The sequence below is a fragment of the Thalassophryne amazonica genome, chromosome 4, assembly GCF_902500255.1.
Source record: "Thalassophryne amazonica chromosome 4, fThaAma1.1, whole genome shotgun sequence".
In the NCBI taxonomy this organism is placed as follows: domain Eukaryota; kingdom Metazoa; phylum Chordata; class Actinopteri; order Batrachoidiformes; family Batrachoididae; genus Thalassophryne; species Thalassophryne amazonica.
In genome coordinates, this window is record NC_047106.1 from 133,174,680 (window position 1) to 133,200,414 (window position 25,735).

The window sequence follows — 25,735 nt, forward strand, 5'->3', positions numbered from 1 at the left end:
TTTAAGACACTGGGAGATTGTGCTGTCATTAAGTCATAGATGGTATTATCATTACTTTGTCGACTTTACGCAGGCACCTGAGAACTTTGCGGTTGTTGAGAAGGAAAGCCCATTCAGATCTGCTATACATAGCAGTTTTTCCTCCAGGATCAGTTGGACAGATACGGTATGCTCCATGTACACAGGATGATGCAGGCTGGAAACGTGGTGACTCTAGTAAAAAAAAAAAAAAACCCTGAAAAAAAAATTGTCAAAAAATAAAAAAATATATATAATAAATTACTCAGAAAACAAACCAAAAAAAATAAATTACTCAGAAAACACAAATAATTATTCCGAAAAACATACAAAAAAATAAATTACTCAGAAAAACACAAATAATTATTCCCGAAAAACAGACAAAAAATAAATTACTCAGAAAAACACAAATAATTACTCTGAAAAACAAACCAAAAAATAAATTTATAAAGTGAATGCAATACGCTTCTGTACAAAGAGGACATGACAGAAAGGAGGAAAAACAAAAGTGTCACTGCAGACTGGAACACACTCCAAACCAAAACACAAGAAAACAGGAAATGATGATCATATTACTCATACTCACCGAACTGGAGTTGTGGTTTGTAACCATTTCATTCCTTGCTCAAGCAGGACAAACGTTGTTCCTAATCAAACAGCAGATGTTTGTACAACTGAGCGTTCTGCAGTGAAACAGCAGAAAGGTTGTTCTGGGAGGAAGCACAATGGAGTTGGGTGGCACTCTGATTGTAGCAGCATTGGTCTTAATTTCGCTGTGGCTGCTCAGCGGGAAGAGCCGTGCACGCCGACCTTTACCCCCGGGACCTGCTGGCCTGCCTGTCATCGGAAACCTGCTCCAGCTCGACAAACGGGCTCCATTCAGATCTCTGCTAAAGGTGAGAGTTGGAGTCACAGCAGCTAAACAAACAGCATCTTCACACAGTAATGCTCAGAGTTGTAGGTTTGTGTGACTGATCCTGTTATTTGTGCTCCAATAAGCCCCACACTGTTGTTTTCATTAAGGCACCATGAAACGTGCATGATTTTCATGCCTGCACTGGCATGCAATCTGGAGTGCCAAAGCGTAAACTCGTCATAAAGAAAATTTTAAAACGTGTTGATTCTTCAGCAGCGGGTCTCTCACGAGCACCTGAACCTTCTTCTCGTTCAGTCTGTGAAGTTGACATCTTTTCAGATGTATCACTTAAACCACAAGTACATGAAGCATGACGAGAAGCATATTACTTTTGGTGTTGGTAACCACACTGCCCTGCACCAGACTAGTCTCTCGTGTGCAGGGAGGCTCCGCCTTTATTTAATCACTCTGCGAAACAGCATGTAACCTTACGCACAATAAAATAGTGCAGACATAACTCATTCATTTTAACACATTTTGTGGCATTCATTGTTCTCAACACCCCCATTCAATGATGCCACTTAAAATTACCATAACATTTAGTTTCCAAAAATAAAAGAACAAAACTTTTCAAATTTGGCCCTTGAGGCAGATTTTGTGAACACATCTGCGACCATATCATTAGTAGGACAGTAAACCAGTTCCACTTTGCCCTGCAAAACATTTGATCTGATAAAGTGGTATTTAATGTCCACATGTTTGCTCCTCTGGCGGTTTACAGGGTTTTTGGCCAAGCGAATGGTTCCCTGGTTGTCTTCAAACACCTTAGCTGTTTGATCAAAGCTTTGGTCCATGTCCATAAGTAGTTGAGTTAGGTAGAGTGTTTCCTGAACAGTAGTGGCGAGAGCAACATACTCTGCCTCACATGTTGACAGTGCAACTGTTTGCTGCTTCTTTGTTTTCCATGAAACAATAGCACCGTCCTTGTTTAGGCTAAAACAATATCCTGTAGTGCTCTTTCTGTCCTCAGTATCATTGGCCCAATCTGCATCAGAGTATCCCATCAGCATTAGTTTAGTGTCACACTTGTTATAACACAACTCATAGTCTTTAGTTCCTTGTAAGTACCTGAATACGTTTTAAAGCAGTCATGTGTTTCTCTTTGGGATTTGACATGTACTGTGACAGTTTGCTCACAATCCAACTTATGTCAGGTCTAGTACAGGTCATGATGTAGATGAGGCTGCCCAGCATTTCTCTGTATTTTCTTTGATCAGTTTCGCCCCCTTCTGGAGATAGATCACATTTGATTTCATTAGGTGTTGCTCTGGCTTTACACTCAGGCATACCAAACCTTTCCAGTATTTTCTTTATGTATCTGGACTGAGTCATTTTGACAATACCCTCATTTTGTGTGAAACCGATCCCAATAAAATGTGTGAGATTTCCGAGGTCTTTCATTTTAAACTTGATTTTTAGTTCTCCAATGTCATATACCAACACAGGGCAGAGTAGCTACCTAAACTCTGTGAGTGAGATAGATTATCTCGTCAATAGTTTTATATCCTCATTGAGGACAACTTTGGATGCTGTAGCTCCTCTGAAAAAGAGAGCCTTAAATCAGAAGTGCCTGACTCCGTGGTATAACTCAGAAACTCGCAGCTTAAAGCAGATAACCCGTAAATTTGAGAGGAAATGGCGTCTCACTAATTTAGAAGATCTTCACTTAGCCTGGAAAAAGAGTCTGTTGCTCTATAAAAAAGCCCTCCGTAAAGCTAGGACATCTTACTACTCATCACTAATTGAAGAAAATAAGAACAACCCCAGGTTTCTTTTCAGCACTGTAGCCAGGCTGACAAAGAGTCAGAGCTCTATTGAGCAGAGTATTCCTTTAACTTTAACTAGTAATGACTTCATGACTTTCTTTGCTAATAAAATTTTAACTATTAGAGAAAAAATTACTCATAACCATCCCAAAGACATATCGTTCTCTTTGGCTGCTTTCAGTGATGCCGGTATTTGGTTAGACTCTTTCTCTCCGATTGTTCATCACTTGACCCAGCTATCTTAGCTAATTATAGGCCAATCTCAAACCTTCCTTTTCTCTCAAAAAGTCTTGAAAGGGTAGTTGTAAAACAGCTAACTGATCATCTGCAGAGGAATGGTCTATTTGAAGAGTTTCAGTCAGGGTTTAGAATTCATCATAGTACAGAAACAGCATTAGTGAAGGTTACAAATGATCTTCTTATGGCCTCAGACAGTGGACTCATCTCTGTGCTTGTTCTGTTACACCTCAGTGCTGCTTTTGATACTGTTAACCATAAAATTTTATTACAGAGATTAGAGCATGCCATAGGTATTAAAGGCACTGCGCTGCGGTGGTTTGAATCATATTTATCTAATAGATTACAATTTGTTCATGTAAATGGTGAATCTTCTTCACAGACTAAGGTTAATTACGGAGTTCCACAAGGTTCTGTGCTAGGACCAATTTTATTCACTTTATACATGCTTCCCTTAGGCAGTATTATTAGACAGCATTGCTTACATTTTCATTGTTACACAGATGAAAATTCTTCTTCTTACTTATAAGGTTTTGAATAATCAGGTCCCATCTTATCTTAGGGACCTCGTAGTACCATATCACCCCAATAGAGCGCTTCACTCTCAGACTGCAGGCTTACTTGTAGTTCCTAGGGTTTGTAAGAGTAGAATGGGAGGCAGAGCCTTCAGCTTTCAGGCTCCTCTCCTGTGGAACCAGCTCCCAATTCGGATCAGGGAGACAGACACCCTCTCTACTTTTAAGATTAGGCTTAAAACTTTCCTTTTTGCTAAAGCTCATAGTTAGGGTTGGATCAGGTGACCCTGAACCATCCCTTAGTTATGCTGCTATAGACTTAGACTGCTGGGGGGGGTCCCATGATGCACTGAGTGTTTCTTTCTCTTTTTGCTCTGTATGTACCACTCTGCATTTAATCATTAGTGATTGATCTCTGCTCCCCTCCACAGCATGTCTTTTTCCTGGTTCTCTCCCTCAGCCCCAACCAGTCCCAGCAGAAGACTGCCCCTCCCTGAGCCTGGTTCTGCTGGAGGTTTCTTCCTGTTAAAAGGGAGTTTTTCCTTCCCACTGTTGCCAAGTGCTTGCTCACAGGGGGTCGTTTTGACCGTTGGGGTTTTTCCGTAATTATTGTATGGCTTTTGCCTTACAATATGAAGTGCCTTGGGGCAACTGTTTGTTGTGATTTGGCGCTATATAAATGAAACTGATTTGATTTTGATTTGATTTGTCTTTGACCCCATTTAGACACAACTCATTACTTGCAGCCACAACTATATCATCTAACCATACTAACAAAATTATCTTTTCTTCATCAGACAATTTGTGTAAATACAATGATCAGCTTGACTCTGTACAAACTCATTCTTGACCAGAAAATCATGTAGCATCATGTTTCAGTTCCGACCGGATTGTTTAAGACCATAGATGGATTTATTTAACTTGCAGACAAGCTGAACATTACCCTCCGATTTAACCTCAAAACCTTCGGGTTGGTCCATGTATATTTCACAGTCGATAGATGCATGCAAGTATGCAGCTTTAACGTCCATTTGGTCTAGTGTGAGGTCGTGCTGTGCGGCTAGCTGCATTAGTACTCGTAGTGAACATTTCAGAATAGTCAAGTCCTTCTACCTGACTATATCCCTTCGCCACATACCGGGCTTTGTATGTCTCATTCCCTTTTTCATCCTCTTTAAGAGCATACACCCACCTTCCCCCCACTGTCTGTCTACCCTCTGGTAATGGTACAAGTGAGAAGGTGTGGTTTTCTTTAAATGAGATCATTTCCTCTTTCATTGCCCTCTTCCACTTTTCTGATGTTGGGGATGTCATAGCCTCCTTATAAGTCTGTGGAAGCCCAACTGTAGCTCTGTAACAGTAGTCTACGGTTAACTCACTGTCCTGTACTGCACATTCATAATCCTGCAGGTATTTTGGTTTCATTCTGACCCTGCCTGTTGTATGTGGTGTCTGTGTTTCAGTCTGGTCAGCATCACTGTCTGAATCGGAGTTCTTCTGATCTGCTTGTTCATACAATGGCTGACTAGTTTGACATGGTGTGATTACCCATTCTACGTAGTGGTCCTCTGGTTGACTCGAGTCGGTCTGTGTGTGGCTTTCAGTCACGCTCTTTGTAATGAAGTGCACGAGTCTGTGCTTCTGCACTTTCCTTATCTCTGGAAAATAAACCATATGAGCAGGTGAGTACCAAATCAAAACCAACAAAGATTCCCCTTTTTGATTTTGGATCAAGCTTTTTCTTATTTTGTTCATACACCATGCACTCTGACCCAAACTTTCTCATTTTTGTTAAATCTGGCCTCTTTCCAGTGAAAAGATAAAAGGGGGTTTCCCCTGTCCTCTTGCAGTAACATCTGTTCCTTATGACAGTGGCAGCTCTGGCTGCATAAGGCCATAGTTCTTTAGGTAAACCTGACTCAATAAGCATGCAGCGCACCATTTCAAATAGTGTGCGCCAGTTCCTCTCTGCTGTCCCATTTTGATGGGGGGAGTAAGGTGCTGTTCTCTCATGTTTTATAGCATTATCCCTCAATAATGACTGATACTCTTCTGACACAAACTCCGTCCAATTGTCTGACCTTAGATGTTTTACTTTACCATAAGGGACTGTGTCTGCCAAAAACTGCTTAGTTGCCTCAACAGCTTTGTTCTTGTTTCTGAGGAAATACACATAAACAGCAGCAGAAAAATCATCTGTGAAAGTGATTGCATATTTGTATCCCTCTAATGACTCTGGGGCAATAGACCCACCCAGGTCAGTGTGTACCAGTTCTAAGGGTTCTTTAGCTCTTTCATCACTTTGCTTATTTCTGCTTTGACAAAATTTACCTTGTAGACAAATTTCACATTGCTCAGGTTTGACTGTTTTGTTTTTGATTTTCATACCATTTACAACATTTTCAAGTTTCACAAGATCATCGTATTTGCAATGACCCATTATCTCATGCCAAGTTTTTAGATCAAAGTAACATTGCAAATGTCCTCACCATTTACATCATCTTCTGTTGCCACATCTAGATAATACAGTCTGTCTTTTACCTTCATTTGACATGTTGTACCGTCAGGAAGAAACATTTTGTTGTTGTTTCTCTCGAAGTTGAACCTCACTCCCTTTGAAGTTGCAGCATCCACCGACAAGATGTTCTGTGGGCTAGGGCGTAATTTTGGGTAGGGACGCTAGGGTCACGTCCCTACCAATACTCAGCCCCCTACTGTGTAATCACGACCAATAAAACCGCTGTCCTCCATTATTATGGCACATAAAGGGTTAAATGTATGCCACTGCTCGAAGCCCCCCTCTTTAACGTAGATATCCTTGTCTGATTAGCTACCCGTTTCTCGCTAACTTGGTTGGCTATCCCAGTTGTCACTCCAAGCAGCACACTTCCCACAGTGGCCGGACCGCCCATCGACCCCCGTCCACCCCGCCCCTATCTCTCTCTTGAGCTAGACTTCGGTGATATTTGGTAATGGATGACCCCCCCCCCCCAAGAAACGAGATATTCGTTCATTCTTCACAGTCAGGAATGTAAGTGCAGGGTCTCTGTCAAGCTTTAAAAACTAAGCAAAATCCCTTTCATGAATGGAAACCCTTCTTAAAAGCATTAGACTTCTTCTGCTCTTTAGGCACTAGGCAGGTTTTAGCAACGTGGCAGGACGCATCGTTAGAGCTAAACTACTGCACAGTTGCAGAGAACTTATTAAAAGACTGCATGGGTGGACACAATAACAGACAGACAAACGGGAATCGATTCATTCATGAATGTCACAACACTAGCAGACAGGGTCATTGCAATACTTCGTGTTAAATATCCATCCTCGATAAATTCAATTTAAATGTATAGCTGGAGCAATGTTGGGTTAGTTGCTTTGCTCAAGGTTACTCCAGTCATGGACGGAGGTGTAAAGAGAGGTAAGTGTTGTGTGGGCTGCCAGAAGAGGAGGTACTGCTGGCCCACCACCAGAGGGCGCCCTGCCTGAAGTGCGGGCTTCAGGCACTAGAGTGTGCTGCCGCCTCACAGGAACAGCCGAGGTGACAGCTGTCACTCATCAACTGTGACAGCTGTCACCGATCATCTGCACTTCATCCCGGATAAAAGCAGGATGACACCTCCACCACGTCGCCGAGATATCGTTCTTCTAAGGAGGCAATATTCTCTGCCGTACTAAAGGAATTATAACTTACGTGTGCTCTGTTAGCAGCCGTTGTCCTGTGGAGCCTTGTCAGCTGATTGGTGGTTTGTGAGAGTGCCGATGTCTTTGCCTCTCACTCTTTCCAGATAAGTGCTTAAACAGGAGCTGCACGAGTGTGTGATTTGAGGTGGAGGTGGAATTCCCACCGTTGTTGTTACTGGGTGTACACACACCCACGCTTGACTGTCTTTGCTCTTCACCAGCAGTACCAGATCCGACACGCGGAGACGGTGGCCACCTGGGGGACTCGGGACCTGGCGGCTCCAGTATCCTTCGGGTTCGGTGGCGGAGGAAATCGTGTGGTTCCGGTTCTTCTCTAGACGGACGTCTCCTATCGTCGAGCCTGCCCACACGACACCTTTATCCATTGACTTTGTATCATTCTATAATCTGCTGTGTATGGTTGTGGCATTCACAACAGTAAAGTGTTCAAATTTGACTCCTTCTATTGTCCGTTCATTTGTGCCCCCTGTTGTGGGTCCGTGTCACTACACTTTCACAACAGTAAGGTTGGGATTTGAGCCTGCAACCCTGTGATTGAAAGACCAACTCCCTAACCATTAGGATGGCTTGTTAACCTATAACATCTGCATGACATGAACTTATGATTGGTAATGCAAAAAACATTCTTTGTCTTGGAGCACTTTTGTGTCCCCACCAATATCAAAATCAAAGTTACTCCCTTGTCTGTGGGTACCCCGGAATCAGGAGAGTGTCTGTGAGTTTGACATTGAACACTTTTCCATCGCAGTCGGTCAGCTTAATCTGTGCCACGCCTTTCTTCAGGACACTCCCGGTGATCCCCGTCCCATCAGCGAGCTGCATCACGTGTTTCTTGGGCTGGAATGTCTCGTCGAATCTGATGAAGGCTTTTTCATCAGTCATGATGTGAGTAGAGGCTCCACTGTCCACTAGTAGACCTTGTTGTAGTGTGCTGTGGGGCTTCCATTCCCTCACGTGGAGCACAAATGTCTCGTCTTCTTCCTTCACAGCCTTACATTTATTCTTCCCAGGAGAAAAGTTTTGTCCAGTGTCTGTAATGGTGGCTGCCTTATTATTCTTCTCCGCTGATTTTTATCTTTGTTTCTGCAGTCTTGTGCTTTATGTCCAACTTTCTCACAAATAAAGCATTCTCCGTTGAAATACAACCCCTGGCAAAAATTATGGAATCACCGGCCTCAGAGGATGTTCATTCAGTTGTTTAATTTTGTAGAAAAAAAGCAGATCACAGACATGACACAAAACTAAAGTCATTTCAAATGGCAACTTTCTGGCTATAAGAAACACTATAAGAAATCAGGAAAAAAAATTGTGGCAGTCAGTAACGGTTACTTTTTTAGACCAAGCAGAGGGAAAAAATATGGAATCACTCAATTCTGAGGAAAAAATTATGGAATCACCCTGTAAATTTTGGGTCACCCTGTTGATTCTTCAGCAGCGGGTCTCTCACGAGCACCTGAACCTTCTTCTCGTTCAGTCTGTGAAGTTGACATCTTTTCAGATGTATCACTTAAACCACAAGTACATGAAGCATGACGAGAAGCATATTACTTTTGGTGTTGGTAACCACACTGCCCTGCACCGGACTAGTCTCTCGTGTGCAGGGAGGCTCCGCCTTTATTTAATCACTCTGCGAAACAGCATGTAACCTTACGCACAATAAAATAGTGCAGACATAACTCATTAATTTTAACACATTTTGTAGCATTCATTGTTCTCAACAAAATGTTCAAAATTTCTGGCACGCATAAATTTTGCGCCACTTGCGTGAACTCGTCATGAACATTGCGCAAGCTATTTAAAAACACGGTGTGTCACCACGTGTCATTCCTTGCAGCACATCTGAAGCTGAAATTACAGTGGCTTGCAAAAGTATTCAGCCCCTTGATATTTCACGCATTTTAATTTGTTTATGTCATTTCATATCCAAAAAGTAAATCAGGATTCTCAATATAAAAAAAATCTAAAATTATCTTCCTTAGACTCAAACTGAAAGTAAATCTCTACAACTTGATAGAAATTAATTAAAAATATAAAAGCCAAGATGATAGGTTGCATAAGTAATCAGCCCCTTTGGTATAATACCTGTAAATAATCAGTTTAATTGCCACTTTTCTTGCGACAAGTCAGGGGATGGATACATGAACATTTCCAAGTCACTGAATATGTCTTGAACTTTATTTACATCAGTTAAGAAATACAAAGAGTTTGGCACTCTGTGGTAAATCTATGCGAAGTAGACAGTTCTCAAAAACTGAGTTTGGCACTCTGTGGTAAATCTATGCGAAGTAGACAGTTCTCAAAAACTGAGTGACTGTGCAAGAAGAAGAATGAGGAAAGCCACCAAGACACCCAGACAACCCAGAAAAACCTACAGGCTTCTGTGGCTTTGATTGGAGAAATTGTGCATGTTTTGCATTTGTATCACCAGTTATACAGCTTCACAATGAAGTGGTACAGAGGAGGATTTTATTAAAAAGAAGACCTGAAACTTTAGCTACAATTTGTCAGAAGGTAAGGTAGTGTTCAGAATAATAGTAGTGCTATGTGACAAAAAAGATTAATCCAGGTGTATATTTCTTATTGTTACATGGGAAATAAGGTACCAGTAGATTCAGTAGATTCTCACAAATCCAACAAGACCAAGCATTCATGATATGCACACTCTTAAGGCTATGAAATTGGGCTATTAGTAAAAAAAAGTAGAAAAGGGGGTGTTCACAATAATAGCAGTGTGGCATTCAGTCAGTGAGTTCGTGAATTTTGTGGAACAAACAGGTGTGAATCAGGTGTCCCCTATTTAAGGATGAAGCCAGCACCTGTTGAACATGCTTTTCTCTTTGAAAGCCTGAGGAAAATGGGACGTTCAACACATTGTTCAGAAGAACAGCATAGTTTGATTAAAAACGTATACGCAGGTGCAAAAAATTATAGGCTGTTCATCTACAATGATCTCCAATGCTTTAAAATGGCCAAAAAAAAAAAAAAAAAACAGAGACGCGTGGAAGAAAACGGAAAACAACCATCAAAATGGATAGAAGAATAACCAGAATGGCAAAGGCTCACCCATTGATCAGCTCCAGGATGATCAAAGACAGTCTGGAGTTACCTGTAAGTGCTGTGACAGTTAGAAGACGCTTGTGTGAAGCTAATTTATTTGTAAGAATCCCCTGCAAAGTCCCTCTGTTAAATAAAAGACATGTGCAGAAGAGGTTACAATTTGCCAAAGAACACATCAACTGGCCTAAAGAGAAATGGAGGAATATTTTGTGGACTGATGAGAGTAAAATTGTTCTTTTTGGGTCCAAGGGCCGCAGACAGTTTGTGAGACGACCCCCAAACTGAATTCAAACCAGCGTTCACAGTGAAGACAGTGAAGCATGGTGGTGCAAGCATCATGATATGGGCATGTTTCTCCTACTATGGTGTTGGACCTATCATGGATCAGTTTGGATATGTCAAAATACTTGAAGACTCATGTTGCCTTATGCTGAAGAGGACATGCCCTTGAAATGGGTGTTTCAACAAGACAATGACCCCAAGCACACTAGTAAATGAGCAAAATCTTGGTTCCAAACCAACAAAATTAATGCCTCGCAGATGTGAAGAAATCATGAAAAACTGTGGTTATACAACTAAATACTAGTTTAGTGATTTACAGGATTGCTTTAAAAAAAAAACAGTTTGATCATAATAGTTTTGAGTTTGTAGCGTCAACAGCAGATGCTACTATTATTGTGAACACCCCCTTTTCTACTTTTTTTTTACTAATAGCCCAATTTCATAGCCTTAAGAGTGTGTATATCATGAATGCTTGGTCTTGTTGGATTTGTGAGAATCTACTGAATCCACTGGTACCTTGTTTCCCATGTAACAATAAGAAATATACTCAAAACCTGGATTAATCTTTTTAGTCACATAGCACTACTATTATTCTGAACACTACTGTACATCTGAGATGCAAGCCTAGATTTAATGTTTTGGTGAAAGTAAACTCTCCTCTGTACCACTTCATCATGAAGCTGTATAGCTGGAGATACAAAATGCAAAACATGCACTATGCACAATTTGTCCAATCACAGCCACAGAAGCCTAACACTTCTTCTGAAGAGATGTTACATCTATAATAAACATAACCTTACAGATACTTTGTCCAACTCATGAGAAGGAATGAAAATGTAACCGTTTTACCAATCAATTTTAATATACTGTGGGAGCGATGACAGAATGATTTCAGCAGCCAACTTCTGTGCGCAAATGTGTCATCGGCTACAAAATGATTGTATGTAGCGTGGGGTCAAGCGAGACAAAGCAGGCACATTGGCATGAAGCGGCTCAAATTCATGCAAGTGTCAAGGTGGCTTTAGACTGCCTAGGACCTGCCATTCTCTGCACATATTTAAATGTGTTTTCAATGTGTTCCTTACATCCTTTTTTGCTTAACCTGCAGCTCAGTGAAAGCTATGGCCCTGTGATGACTGTGTATCTGGGCCCTCAGAGAGTGGTGGTTCTTTTGGGCTACGATACCGTGAAGGAGGCCCTGGTGGACCATGGAGATGATTTTTCTGGAAGGGCACCAATTCCTTTCATTGTCAGACTGACCAGCGGCTATGGTAAGGGCTCAATCACACCAAAAACAGTGTTTGGAGATTGCATCATGACCCACATTTACTCGACCTTGTCCAATCACCTTGCTGTCACATTGCAACCTTGAATTCCCAAAATGGGCATGTCAAAGATGGTGACCAATCTGCAGCCATAAGATGGAGTTTGACGAGTTTGTCAAGTCAGCAGTTACATGCAAACTGTGTGAAATAATATGACGAATGACTGGAACAAATGGGGCAATCGTGCAAACCTTTGCTGTCTGTTGCAAATCTGTTGCCATGTACACGCAACCATGGGTTTGAGGGTATTTATTTTTAGAGCCTGACCGATATATCGGCTGGCCAATATTATCGGCCGATATAAGCCCTTTTCAAATTACTCACTATCGGCCGAAATTTTGCCGATAGAACGCCGATAATTTCTCATAAACAGAACAGTTACTGAAATAATGTTTGTGTCGGCAATGTAAAATGTCCTTGCACCGTTTGTCCAGTAGATGGAGCTCTGACTCCATTCAACTGAGAGCTGCTTACAGCCCTGCTTAAATGTGTTCATCACTGGCCCCGTAGTTTGCCGTCACACTGCACTGATCGGCTGACAAAAGCATACAAGTAAGTTTATAAGGATCTATATCCTTATCCTGAACCTATATCTAAGTTGCAGCAATAAGAGGTACAAGATCAGATGTATTTCACAACTCTTTTTAAGGATATGTATTTTCTAATTTCACAAAGGTTTATTTCTTGATTGCATTTTTTGAACTTGAAAATTCTTCTCTCTTATAAAGTTAATCAATATGAGGACAAAGCTTCAGCTTTTAGCTCATACCTTTTTTGTTAAGGGTCCAAAAAAGAACATTTTATTCATTTAAAAAAATAATAATAATATCGGCTGATTTATTGGCTATCGGTTTATGAGCCGATTTATCAATTATCTGCATTTTTTCATCCAAATATCGTTATCGGCATCGGCCTCAAAAAATCCATATCGGTCGGGCTCTATTTATTTTGGCTGATTCTCAGTCTCGATGCCACTCTCCTTGTGGGTGTTGAGGTAACAGAGCCACATCATGTTGACCAGAGCACTTTGTTTTTTTAGTCAAAATCATGACAATGTCAAAGTTAAGACAAACATAAAGACACCTTTAAAACTCACCATCTATCCTTGGTGCAGAGGGTTTTGTGTGTGTGTGTGTGTGTGTCATATATTAACAGCTTATCACACTTCACCAACCACACGGCAGTCATAACATCTCCATTTAGTGAAATCATCATGTCCCGCTGTGATTAGGATGATCATGTGCCTGGCTGAGAGGATAAATCTGCACCTGTATAACATCAAGCAAGAAGGCCTCCGAAGGCTTTGTGCTGGTGCCATTTTGACATGATAACAGCATCGATTATATGTATATTAACTGGACAAACCCTGTGTAACGTCACCCAGAGGTCTACTGAATAACAGTTATGAAGCTCAAATATTATGGTTGACTAAGAAATTTTGAGCCTGGCCCAGAAAAAGTAGGGCGTGGTTCTCCATGGTTTGCATTCTGAGGGACCAAAAGTTGAATGTATGAATTTTTGACTCACTGGCTGCAATGTCGCAGACGCAATATTTCAGTGAAGCGAGTAGGGGCTGTGTCAGGTTGGTAAAATGGACAAAGCTGGTGGGTGTGCTGTGATTCAGTATCCCACAAAAAAGGGATGGTCTCTGAAGGAGATCCATGAGGACATGGTAATGACATTAGGGGAGGATGCCCCGTCTTACGCTACAGTTAAACGCCGGTCAGCCGAATTCAAGAGGACAAGCATGGAAGTTGAAGCAAGATAAGGAAGACCAGAACTGCCACCTGATATAGTCCTCGCTGACAGAAGAGTACGTGAGCGTCACATAACCAGTGCTGTCAGCATTTCTGAGAAGAGAGTTCGTTCGGTTCTGATGGAAGAACTGGGAATGATGAAACTTTCAGCATGGTGGATCCCAAGGCTTCTCACAGCCGATCAGAAATGCACAAGGTTCTAGATGTCCAGGTAGAATCTTCAGCTTTTTGAGGCAGATCCAGATAACTTCATGTGATGATGTGTGACCATGGGAGAGACCTGGGTCCATCACTTCAAACCAGAGTCCAGTCAAAGCAATGGAAACACGTGGGTTCTCCTTGCTGAAGACAGCAAAAGCTGTATCATCTGCTGGAAAGGTCATGGACTCTGTCTTCTGGGATGCTGAGGGCATCATAATGGTGGGCTATCTCTAGAATGGACAGTGTTGGGGTTCAGTTGAGTTGTTTTTGGTGTTCTTTTTATGTGATTGCTCTCCCTGTGTCCTTTTATGTCTCTGGTCACCTGTCCTGTCCTGCCCCCCTGTTGTCTGTGGATGCATGTGTGAGTGTGTCGCCTGTCTGTCATGTGCAAGTGTGTGTCTGACCCATGGTGTGCTTGTGTGTGTAGGTGAGCATGCCGATTTCTCCCAGTCCCTGGGTGTGTGTTCTTGGTGTGTCTGCGAGTTTGTGGTGTGATTCCTACCTGTCTCATCTCCCATCACTCCACAGCCTACACTGTTCCATCGTCGTACCGGATTTCTATTACTGTATAGAGATCTGGGGCAATAACTACATGAGTTTGATAAACTCACTAACTGTTCTTCAAAAAAGAACAATATGGGTCATTCATGTCACTATCAAGACCAGACTCACTCACTCTTCTTAAAGTCAAAACCATTAAAATGAACAGACATAGTAAAATTCTAAACAGCACAAATCTTGTACAAAGCAAAAAAATAACCTTTTACCAAAAACATACAGAAATTGTTCAGGGATGGAGAGGAGGGATATCAATTAAGAGGGAAAAACAGCTTTAAAATTAAAATGAACTTAAATTAAAATTAACTTTAAAACACAATTAGTGTCCTCAGTTCCCAAACGCTTATTGAGTGTTGTTAGAAGGAAAGGTGATGTAACACAGTGATAAACACCACTGTCCCAGCTTTTTTGAAATGTGTTGCAGGCATCCATTTCAAAATGAGCAAATATTTGCGCAAAAGCAACAAAGTTTATCAGTTTGAACATTAAATATCTTGTCTTTGTGGTGTATTCAATTGAATATAGGTTGAAGAGGATTTGCAAATCATAGTATTGTTTTTATTTACATTTTACACAACGTCCCAACTTCATTGGAAATGGGATTGTAAATATGTTTATTTTTACTTTAATGTTGGGCAATTTAACATGAGCTTCTATGAGGAGTAGCTCACTTTTGGAGCAAGCCTCAAGAGGCCATTCAACAAACTGCAAAGTTTATCATTTCCACATGAGCTTCATTTTTTCAGTCACGGGGTTGGGGCTTGGATAAGAGTCACACTGTAAGACATGCACTCAGTTGTTGGATGTTTGCTCAAACACAAAACGATTTTCAATCTAATGTGCTGAATTTAAATTTGCTGTGTTTTCTTTTGTTTGGGTTGACCACAGGTTATCTTAACTTTAACCACCACCTATTTATCTCTAAAGGTTTGGCCATCAGCAACGGAGAACGCTGGCGGCAGCTGCGACGTTTCACCCTGATGACACTGAGAGACTTTGGGATGGGGCGTAAGGGGATGGAAGAGTGGATCCAGGAGGAGAGCAAACATCTTGTACCTCGCATGGAAACTACCAAAGGTTTGCATCGAACTTTATTGATACATCTGTTTATTCCCTGTTATTAGCAAGGAAAGCAAATGATTAACAGAATCAGTCAGCAAGTCAGGAAATGTGTCTGCAAACTTTCTGTCGTCAGTCAATAACACTGCGACATATTCAGCTCTGAAATTTTGGGTTCTAATAGATACAGGTGAGGACCAGTGAACCTCATACTTTGGGCCATGATGACACCTTGTCACATGCAACATATAATAAAGGCTGATAGGCCTATCAGCCTGTTTATGAAGTCTAACGGTAGTTACTAATCTCAGGGTTCTGCTGGCTGCTATATTCACTGTTGCTTGGATGATACATGACAATGATCCCAAAAACAAGGAAACCTGCAACAAAACCCAAATTGTTGATTCAAAATATTATTTTTCTTTGCAGTAAAACATCACGGCTTCATCACAGGTGATCAACAACACTGTTTAATGGTGACTAGTACCTTTTGTCAAAGGTTGACTACCTGAGAGAATCAGATAATATCTTTACTAGAATAGCCAAGTGGCCTCTGTGCATGTGTGTGTGTGTGTGTGTGTGGCTTTGTTCACACAAAAAACAGAGTTGGTATTTGCCATTTGGCATGCTTATGTATTTTGGGTCAAGGATGAATGCGGCAAAAAGTGAAAATTGATAAGACTAATATTTTTGGAGAAGTTAGCAGTTTTAGTTAACCAATAAATAATGGATGTTGTGCTGCAATGCACCATGGGAGTTTGGGCTTTTAGATGCCGTTATTGTGGTTAATGTTATTTCAACAGTGTTGTTGGTGTTATTAATTTATTGTGATTTTGTAGTTCACTTGTTTTAGTCACTTCAGTTAAGTTATGTTGCCGTTACCATGAGTGAGTTCAGTCTCATGTTGCTGACACCATGAGTGAAACGTGTATTGTGTTTGATCTCCACCCTGTTTGTGTCTAAAATGAGAAGTTCCTACATAAACAGCTGCGTGCCAGCCACCCACCCACAAAAAGTGTGCAGCTGACATTTGCTGTCACGGATGAATGCTACTCAAACGGGATGCTGACATGTCAGTGTTAGTTTTGTTGAAGCTACAAATATTTGCTAACGTTGCTAATTACATTTTGGACTCACACGCCTTTCCAGGAGGGGGCAATAAATCATCTGTATATTAAAAGCGTGAGTGTGTGATTTTATTTAAGTTCAAAGTAAGTGCATATAATTTTAAATATATTAAAAATACATGGACGACACAAGAAAGTGAAAACACTTATTTCCATTGTGGTGACTGCAATATCAAATGACAAAATAGAAGTGATAACAAAATAAAATAATAGTCATAACATTGTGTATATGAAAATAACAACCTTAACCATTTATAAATATATTAAGACAGTAAATTAACATTAAAAATGACAAAATTAAAAGCGAAAATGAAAGGGTTGAGATCCTCTTCTAAAAATTGTTGAGGTCTAAGATTCTGAAAACATTCTAGACTGACACGCCATTCCAACTCACAGCTTAATGTATTACCACCCTTGAAAAATGTCAGCTACCTATTTTATAAACACCACCCAATCTAGAACCAGAGGATCCCCACGGGCAACATGCTAGTTTCTAATATAATTTCAACAAATAATACTGACTGTGATCATTTTATTGCAGTTTTTAAAATAGTAAAGAACCCAAAAAAGAATTACCATCAACATATTAGATAGGGCGAACGCCAGAAAAATTTGATAGTTCTCACGACCAAACTTTTATTATTATTTAGGATTATTTTCCCTGAAGAATCCATTTCCTCTTGGTGCATTTTTGCATTGTGCTTATGTAATGAAATAATAATCCTATTTGAATAAATAAGCAAAATTATTGATATAATATTGATCATTTAGCGGTAGGTAGACAGAGTAATGTCTCACTCACTCATCTTCAACTGGTTATTCGGGACCAGGTCGTGGGGGTAACAGCTCTGGCAGGGGGCCCCAAACTTCTCTTTCCCAGGTCACTTTAGCCACTTCTGTTTGGCGGATACCCAGGCATTCCCAAGTCAATTCCAGAGATATAATCTCTCCACAGTCCTGGGTCTTCCCTGGAGTCTCCTCCCAGTTGGACGTGCCATGAACACCTCCCTAGGGATGCGCCCAGGGGCATCCTTGCCAGATGCCAGAACCACCTCAGCTGGCTCCTTTCAACATAAAGGAGCAGCGGCTCTACTCTGAGCTCCTCATGGATGGCCAAGCTTCCCGCCTTATCTCTAAGGGACACACAAGCCACCCTCCTGAGGAAACCTATTTCGGCCACTTGTACCCGTGATCTAGTTCTTTCATTGATGACCCAACCCTTATGACCATAGGTGACAGTCTGAATGAAGACTGACCAGTACAACCCCTGGCAAAAATTATGGAATCACCGGCCTCGGAGGATGTTCATTCAGTTGTTTAGTTTTGTAGAAAAAAAGCAGATCACAGACATGACACAAAACTAAAGTCATTTCAAATGGCAACTTTCTGGCTTTAAGAAACACTATAAGAAATCAAGAAAAAAAGATTGTGGCAGTCAGTAACGGTTACTTTTTTAGACCAAGCAGAGGAAAAAAATATGGAATCACCCTGTAAATTTTCATCCCCAAAACTAACACCTGCATCATATCAGATCTGCTCATTAGTCTGCATCTAAAAAGGAGTGATCACACCTTGGAGAGCTGTTGCACCAAGTGGACTGACATGAATCATGGCTCCAACACGAGAGATGTCAATTGAAACAAAGGAAAGGATTATCAAACTCTTAAAAGAGAGTAAATCATCACGCAATGTTGCAAAAGATGTTGGTTGTTCACAGTCAGCTGTGTGTAAACTCTGGACCAAATACAAACAACATGGGAAGGTTGTTAAAGGCAAACATACTGGTAGACCAAGGAAGACATCAAAGCGTCAAGACAGAAAACTTAAAGCAATATGTCTCAAAAATCGAAAAATGCACAACAAAACAAATGAGGAACGAATGGGAGGAAACTGGAGTCAACGTCTGTGACCGAACTGTAAGAAACCGCCTAAAGGAAATGGGATTTACATACAGAAAAGCTAAACAAAAGCCATCATTAACACCTAAACAGAAAAAAAACAAGGTTACAATGGGCTAAGGAAAAGCAATCGTGCACTGTGGATGACTGGATGAAAGTCATATTCAGTGATGAATCTCGAATCTGCATTGGGCAAGGTGATGATGCTGGAACTTTTGTTTGGTGCCATTCCAATGAGATTTATAAAGATGACTGCCTGAAGAGAACATGTAAATTTCCACAGTCATTGATGATATGGGGCTGCATGTCAGGTAAAAGCACTGGGGAGATGGCTGTCATTACATCATCAATAAATGCACAAGTTTACATTGATATTTTGGACAATTGAAAGGATGTTTGGGGATGATTAAATCATTTTTCAAGATGATAATGCATCTTGCCATAGAGCAAAAACTGTGAAAACATTCCTTGCAAAAAGACACATAGGGTCAATGTCATGGCATAAGGTCAATGTCAACGAGCAGATCTGATTTAATGCAGGTGTTAGTTTGGGGGATGAAAATTTACAGGGTGATTCCATAATTTATTCCTCAGAATTGAGTGATTCCATATTTTTTTCCTCTGCTTGGTCTAAAAAAGTAACCGTTACTGACTGTCACAATCTTTTTTTCTTGATTTCTTATAGTGTTTCTTAAAGCCAGAAAGTTGCCATTTGAAATGACTTTAGTTTTGTGTCATGTCTGTGATCTGCTTTTTTTCTACAAAATTAAACAACTGAATGAACATCATCCGAGGCCGGTGATTCCATAATTTTTGCCAGGGGTTGTAGATCAAGAGCTTCGCCTTTTGGCTCAGCTCCTTTGTCGTCACAACAGTATGGTAGAGCAAATGCAACACTGTTCCTGCTCTGCCGAGTTTTCGGCCAGTCTCACGCACCATTGTCCCCTAACTCATGAACAAGACCCCAAGGTACTTGAACTCCTTCACTTGGGGCAAGACCACATTCCGTACCTGGAGTAGGCAATCCACTGGTTTCCTGCTGACAACCGTGGCCTCAGATTTAGAGGTGCTGATCCTCATCCCAGCCACTTCACACTTGGTTGCGAACTGATCCAGTGAGTGTTGGAGGTCACGGGCCGATGAAGTCAACAGGGTCACATCATCTTCAAATAACAGTGACGAGACCCTCCTCCCCGACTACATCAGTTTGCCACTCCTTAGGCACTGTCCCAGACCTCAATGCAATGTTGACGTCTCATCCAAGACAGTCCCTCCACATCCAGAGCCTTCAGCATTTCTGGACAGATCTCATCAACACCCAGGGCTTTGCCACTGCGGAGTTCTTTGACTATCTCAGTGACTTCCACCAGGGAAATTGATGATGATCCTCCATCAGCTTCCAGCTCTGCCCCTACGCTCCGGTCTGCTGCAGGAGTTCCGTAAAGTGTTCCTTCCAGCGCCTGATTACCTCCTCAGTTGAAGTCAACAGAGTTCCATCCTTACTCTAGACAGCTTGGATGGTTCCCCATTTTACACGGTAAATTCGATAAATTAGGCAAATTGTTGAGTTTGTTGTTAATGTATATGTTCCATAATAACAAGGCCCTGTCACACCATAACGATTTAGCCAGCACATGCCAATCGTATTAAAAAAATGCTGGCATAAGTCTAATAACTTAAGGATAAGTTTTTTTATAAGTTAAGAGCACACTGAAACACACTGAAGCTCACTGATATAAGTCATAATACGCTGAGCTCCTCAAAACATTTTGGGCATGCTGAAAATTTTCAACGCATGCCAGTGTGTGACTCATACATCCCACACATGTGGGACATAAATTGTAGGTAAGTTATGTGATTGTTGGCACACGTTTCTTGTAATTTACTCATAAGTCTAAATACGTCCATTAATGCTGGCCAATGATTGGCTGAATCCTGCAGTCCTCATGCGGACAGACTGTTTCATTCACACGGAAAAAATATAAAGTCTGAACTGTTTGCTTCAGTCCAATTCACCATCACAAATGGACATGAATCCACATAAAGCTCCCGATTTTAGGAAATGACGTCTGAAAATACTTTAGTTCTTGTTGTAGCTGGAAACATAGTGTTTGGTAGTTTTTCTGCTGCAGGTGCATTTCTCAGAGGATGCGCTCTGGTCACACAGAAGCGCTGTGATGATTTAAACTTTTAAAGCGCCAGTCAACTTGATCAATCAGGGGTGAGCAAATAAAGCGCTGTAACTCTTTTAAACTCTTTTTAACTTTTAAAGTGCTGTTGCTGCGGTGTGGTCATCAAACTACCTGATCGATCAATCAGGGTGATCACACCTGATTAATGCGCTGTAACTCTTTAAAGCGTCATTGCTGTCGGTGTGATCATCAGATGATGATCGATCACGTGTGGTCATGCTTGATTAATGTGCTCTTTAAACATTTAAAGCGCCGTGGCTTTCGGTGATCAGCACACAGACAGATCACACAGCACTTCATTCATTCACGGCAGCGTTTACCACAGCCAGCCCATTCATCAGCATTCTGTACACAATGAAAATGGTCCACCAAGATTAAAAAATGAAAATAAAAAAAAAATATGTTAAATTACTCTGTTTCTGACCTGCACCACAGCATGCAGTACCGACCTGAACCATTGGGTGGAAACATTGCTGTCGGCATACGCTGGTTAATCATCAAGGTGTGACAACTGCATTAATTTATTAGATGTACACCAGCCTGTGCCAGTGTTTTTAATACGGTTGGCAGTGGTGTCAAAAGTACACACATTTGTTACTTAAGTAGAAGTATAGATACTGCAGTTTAAAAACGCTCTGGTAAAAGTTGAAGTATCAACTTGACCTCTTTGCTCAAGTAAAAGTGAAAAAGTATGTGCTCCAAAACCTACTTAAAGTATAAAGTAACCTTTAAAAAAAAAAAAAAAAGGTAGATGCCACTATATGAATTGAAAGCTTAATTTAAAAACTGATTCGTTCTACATGTGGCCCAAGACCCCAAACCCAAAATTACTCCCCAACACCACCTGCACGAAAAAGTTTCAATTCTAGAAGCTCTGAAATACAATCTGGGACTATTCCAGACAATAAACTGCAGTGAGTGCAGCATCCATTTAGTAAGAAAAAAAAAAAAAAACTGTTGTGAAAGTGTAGTGACACGGACCCACAACAGGGGGCATAAATGAATGGACAATGAATGAGCCGAAAATATAACTCTTTACTGTTGTGAATGTGCACAACGAAACACAGACGATTACAGAATTTGTATGTAGTGAATCTACAAAGGTGACATGTGGGCAGGCTCGAGGATAGAAGACGTCCGTCCAGAGAGGAGCCGGAACCCACACGATTTCCACTGACAAGTGAACGCCCTTCACTTCGTCACCACTCCGTACTCCGACAGAACAACAACAGTGAGCAGACTCCTGAAACAATATCACAGAATAGAGAAAATAATGTGTGCACGGCACGATCACGGCTGAGGTATTACCTTCTTCGCTTGAAGATATCTCGGCAGCGAGGTGGAGATGTCATCCGGCTTTATGGAGTGATTGATAGATGACAGCTGTTGGAGATGATGGACAGCTGTCCTAAAGAGGCGGCAGCGCCCTCTGTGCCTGAAGCCCGCACTTCAGGCAGGGCGCCCTCTGGTGGAGGCCAGCAGTACCTCCTCTTCAGTGGCCCACACAACACCAACTTACTTTATTCAAATTCATTCCAGTAGTATTCTGCTCTTACTAGGATGCAGCAGTTTTCTAGTTTAGCAGATAGTGCTGGAGGAAATCACTGAAGAAATTAACACATTGAAAATATAGTTTGACCGAAACAAACTGTCATTAAATAAGACAGGGATGAAGTGGAGGTGTAAGAGTCACTAGGTGTTCACAGGAAACACTTATTTCTGTATGTATGTATTTATTTATTTATGTATGTTTATTGTTAGTTGCGTTTATATTTTCTGTTGTGTTTCTATTCAGGTTGTTTATGCCTCTTTCTCTAAAACTGTATAGAATAATCATTAGATTATTAATATATAAACAAAAATAAATTTAAGAAATATTACAATTTGAAAACAAATGCACCCGAACGTGATGACAGCTGCAACTGCTTCATGCTAACTTTTAACATTGAAAATGCCATAGACATGCTAACGCGTTAGCATCGCTCCCGTTTTTAAGTTATAAAATACATCTATCAACTGTTTCAGAAGACCATAACAGGTCGGTTTAACATAGAAAAGGTAAATAATACTCACAGAAGTATGCTCTTTAGGGTTTTAGTGGGGGAAAATTAAGCGAAAGAAAGAAAGAATAAACAAAGCAATAGGAAGCATTGCTTCAATCTGCGAACCACTGCTTCGATTGGTTCACGGTTCAAAGCAAAGCCGTGCTGTAGAAAAGTTGATTACAGGCGCACATGATGTGAAATATATATATATATATATATATATACATATATATATATATATACATACATATATATATATATACATATATATATATACATATATATATATACATATATATATATATATATATATATATACATATATATATATACATATATATATATATATATATATATACATATATATATATATACGAGGTCTGTGATAAAAGTAACGGACCTTATTATTTTTTTCAAAAACCATATGGATTTGAATCACGTGTGATTACATCAGACATGCTTGAACCCTCGTGGGCATGCAAGAGTTTTTTCACGCCTGTCGGTTACGTCATTCGCCTGTGGGCAGTCTTTGAGTGAGGAGTGGCCCACCCTCTCGTCGATTTTTTCATTGTTTAGGAATGGCTCAGAGACTGCTGCTTTGTTTGATCAAAATTTTTTCAAAATTGTAAGGCACAACTGAGTGGACACCATTCGATAAATTCAGCTGGTTTTCGGTAAAATTTTAACGGCTGATGAGAGATTTTGGTCTGGTAGTGTCGCCGTAAGGACGGCCCACGGCGCCTGACGGCGATCTGCGCTTTGAGGCGGCAGCGTCTCACCGTTTCAAGTTGAAAACTTCCACATTTCAGGCTCTGTTGAGCCAGGAAGTCGTCAGAGAACAGAGAACTTACAGAAGAAGTCGGCATGAGGAGTTTATTCGGACATTCCATTGTTAACGGACATTTTGTAATGAAAGAACGTGCGGGCAGAGTCGCATGTCGGGCCGGACCCGACCGTGGGGGGTCGCGACAGGAAAAACACCTCCGTTGGAAACATTAACGGGCAAGTTGGAACATGCCCAAGCTGTTAAACAATTTCTCAGTTACTCACTTGTTGAAAGCCATCAAAAGCCGCCTGAATTTTACAAATGGTTTTCAACACAGAGGTGTTTTTCCTGTCGCGGCGCACACAGATTCGCCGAGTCGTCACGGAAACGACTGGGCGAATTTGCGCGCACGTCTTTCATTACAAAATGTCCTTAAACAGTGGAATGTCCACATAAAGTCCTCATGCCGGCCTCTTCTGAATGTTCTCTATTCGCTCACGACGTCCTGGGTCAACAGAGCCTTAAATTAGAATGTTTTCAGGTCGAAACAAGGCGACGACGGCGCCTGGAAGCGCTGCGCGACGTCCCGCTCCGTGGGAAGTCCTTACAGCGACAGAAACACCCCATAATCTCTCATCAGCCCTTAAACTTTTCACCGAAAACCAGCTTAATTTCTCCAATAGTGTCCACTCGGATATTCCTCACAGGTCCAGAAAAATGTTGATAAAGCAACAGCGGCTATTCAGACAAAGAGATTCTGATGGGCGGGGTGGAGCACTCCTCACTCAAGGCCTGCCCACAGGGAAATGATGTCACCGACACGCGTGAAAAAACTCACGCATGCGCACGAGGGTTCAAGCATGTCTGACGTAAAAACATATGAATCAAATCCATTTATTTTTTGAAAAAAATAAAAAGGACCGCTTTTTTCATCACAGACCTCGTATATATATATATATATATATATAAACATTAAACTGAAGCCAAGAGTAACGAGGCTGTTTGTTTTAAAAATGTAAGGAATAGAAAGTACAGATACTTGTGTGAAAATGTAATGAGTAGAAGTCAGAAGTAGGCAGAAAAATAAGTAATGGAGTAAAGTATAGATACCTAAAAAGTGTACTTAAGTACAGTAACGAAGTATTTGTACTTCGTTACTTGACACCTCTGACGGTTGGCATATGCAGGCTAAATCGTCAAGCTGTGTCAGGGCCTTAACAAAGTCAATCGGCTTGCAAGAATCAATAAATAACACATAACAATGTGAAATATTCAAAAAATAATATATACTGTTTAAAATGTGCAAATATGCCATGTGCAACTGTCCAATAAAGTGCAAATGTAATTACCAGAGTGCTTTGTGCCATTAGCCATCTACAAAAAAATATTAAGTCCGTCACCAGTCATGAAATGCTCTTTTATGTCTACCTTGAGTCTAAAGGCCCCCTGACATGAGCATGTCTTTTATTTATGAACCCACTTGCTGCCTGTTCAATTTCATTAATCCTGTTCTTGATCTCCATACTCCAGAGAACTTCCATCCTTTTGACAGTAAAGCCTGTTTGAGAGGATCATCATTCTCTTTTTTTCTTCCAGTGTCAATGCTCATCAAAAATGGCACCCGTAACTTATACTCAACAAAAATATAAACGCAACACTTTTGGTTTTGCTCCCATTTTGTATGAGATGAACTCAAAGATCTAAAACTTTTTCCACATACACAATATCACCATTTCCCTCAAATATTGTTCACAAACCAGTCGAAATCTGTGATAGTAAGCACTTCTCCTTTGCTGAGATAATCCATCCCACCTCACAGGTGTGCCATATCAAGATGCTGATTAGACACCATGATTAGTGCACAGGTGTGCCTTAGACTGCCCACAATAAAAGGCCACTCTGAAAGGTGCAGTTTTGTTTTATTGGGGGGGGGGGGGGATACCAGTCAGTATCTGGTGTGACCACCATTTGCCTCATGCAGTGCAACACATCTCCTTCGCATTATCCGTGAAGAGAACACCTCTCCAACGTGCCAAACGCCAGCGAATGTGAGCATTTGCCCACTCAAGTCGGTTACGAGGACGAACTGGAGTGAGGTCGAGACCCCGATGAGGACGACGAGCATGCAGATGAGCTTCCCTGAGATGGTTTCTGACAGTTTGTGCAGAAATTCTTTGGTTATGCAAACCGATTGTTTCAGCAGCTGTCCGAGTGGCTGGTCTCAGACGATCTTGGAGGTGAACATGCTGGATGTGGAGGTCCTGGGCTGGTGTGGTTACACGTGGTCTGCGGTTGTGAGGCTGGTTGGATGTACTGC

At 41.1% G+C, this 25,735-nt stretch overlaps 1 pseudogene; it reads left to right on the forward strand.

Moving 5' to 3' along the window:
* The first annotated feature begins 620 nt into the window (after nt 1-620).
* The window catches only part of LOC117509040, a 53,604-nt pseudogene continuing 28,489 nt past the window's right edge, over nt 621-25,735 (forward strand).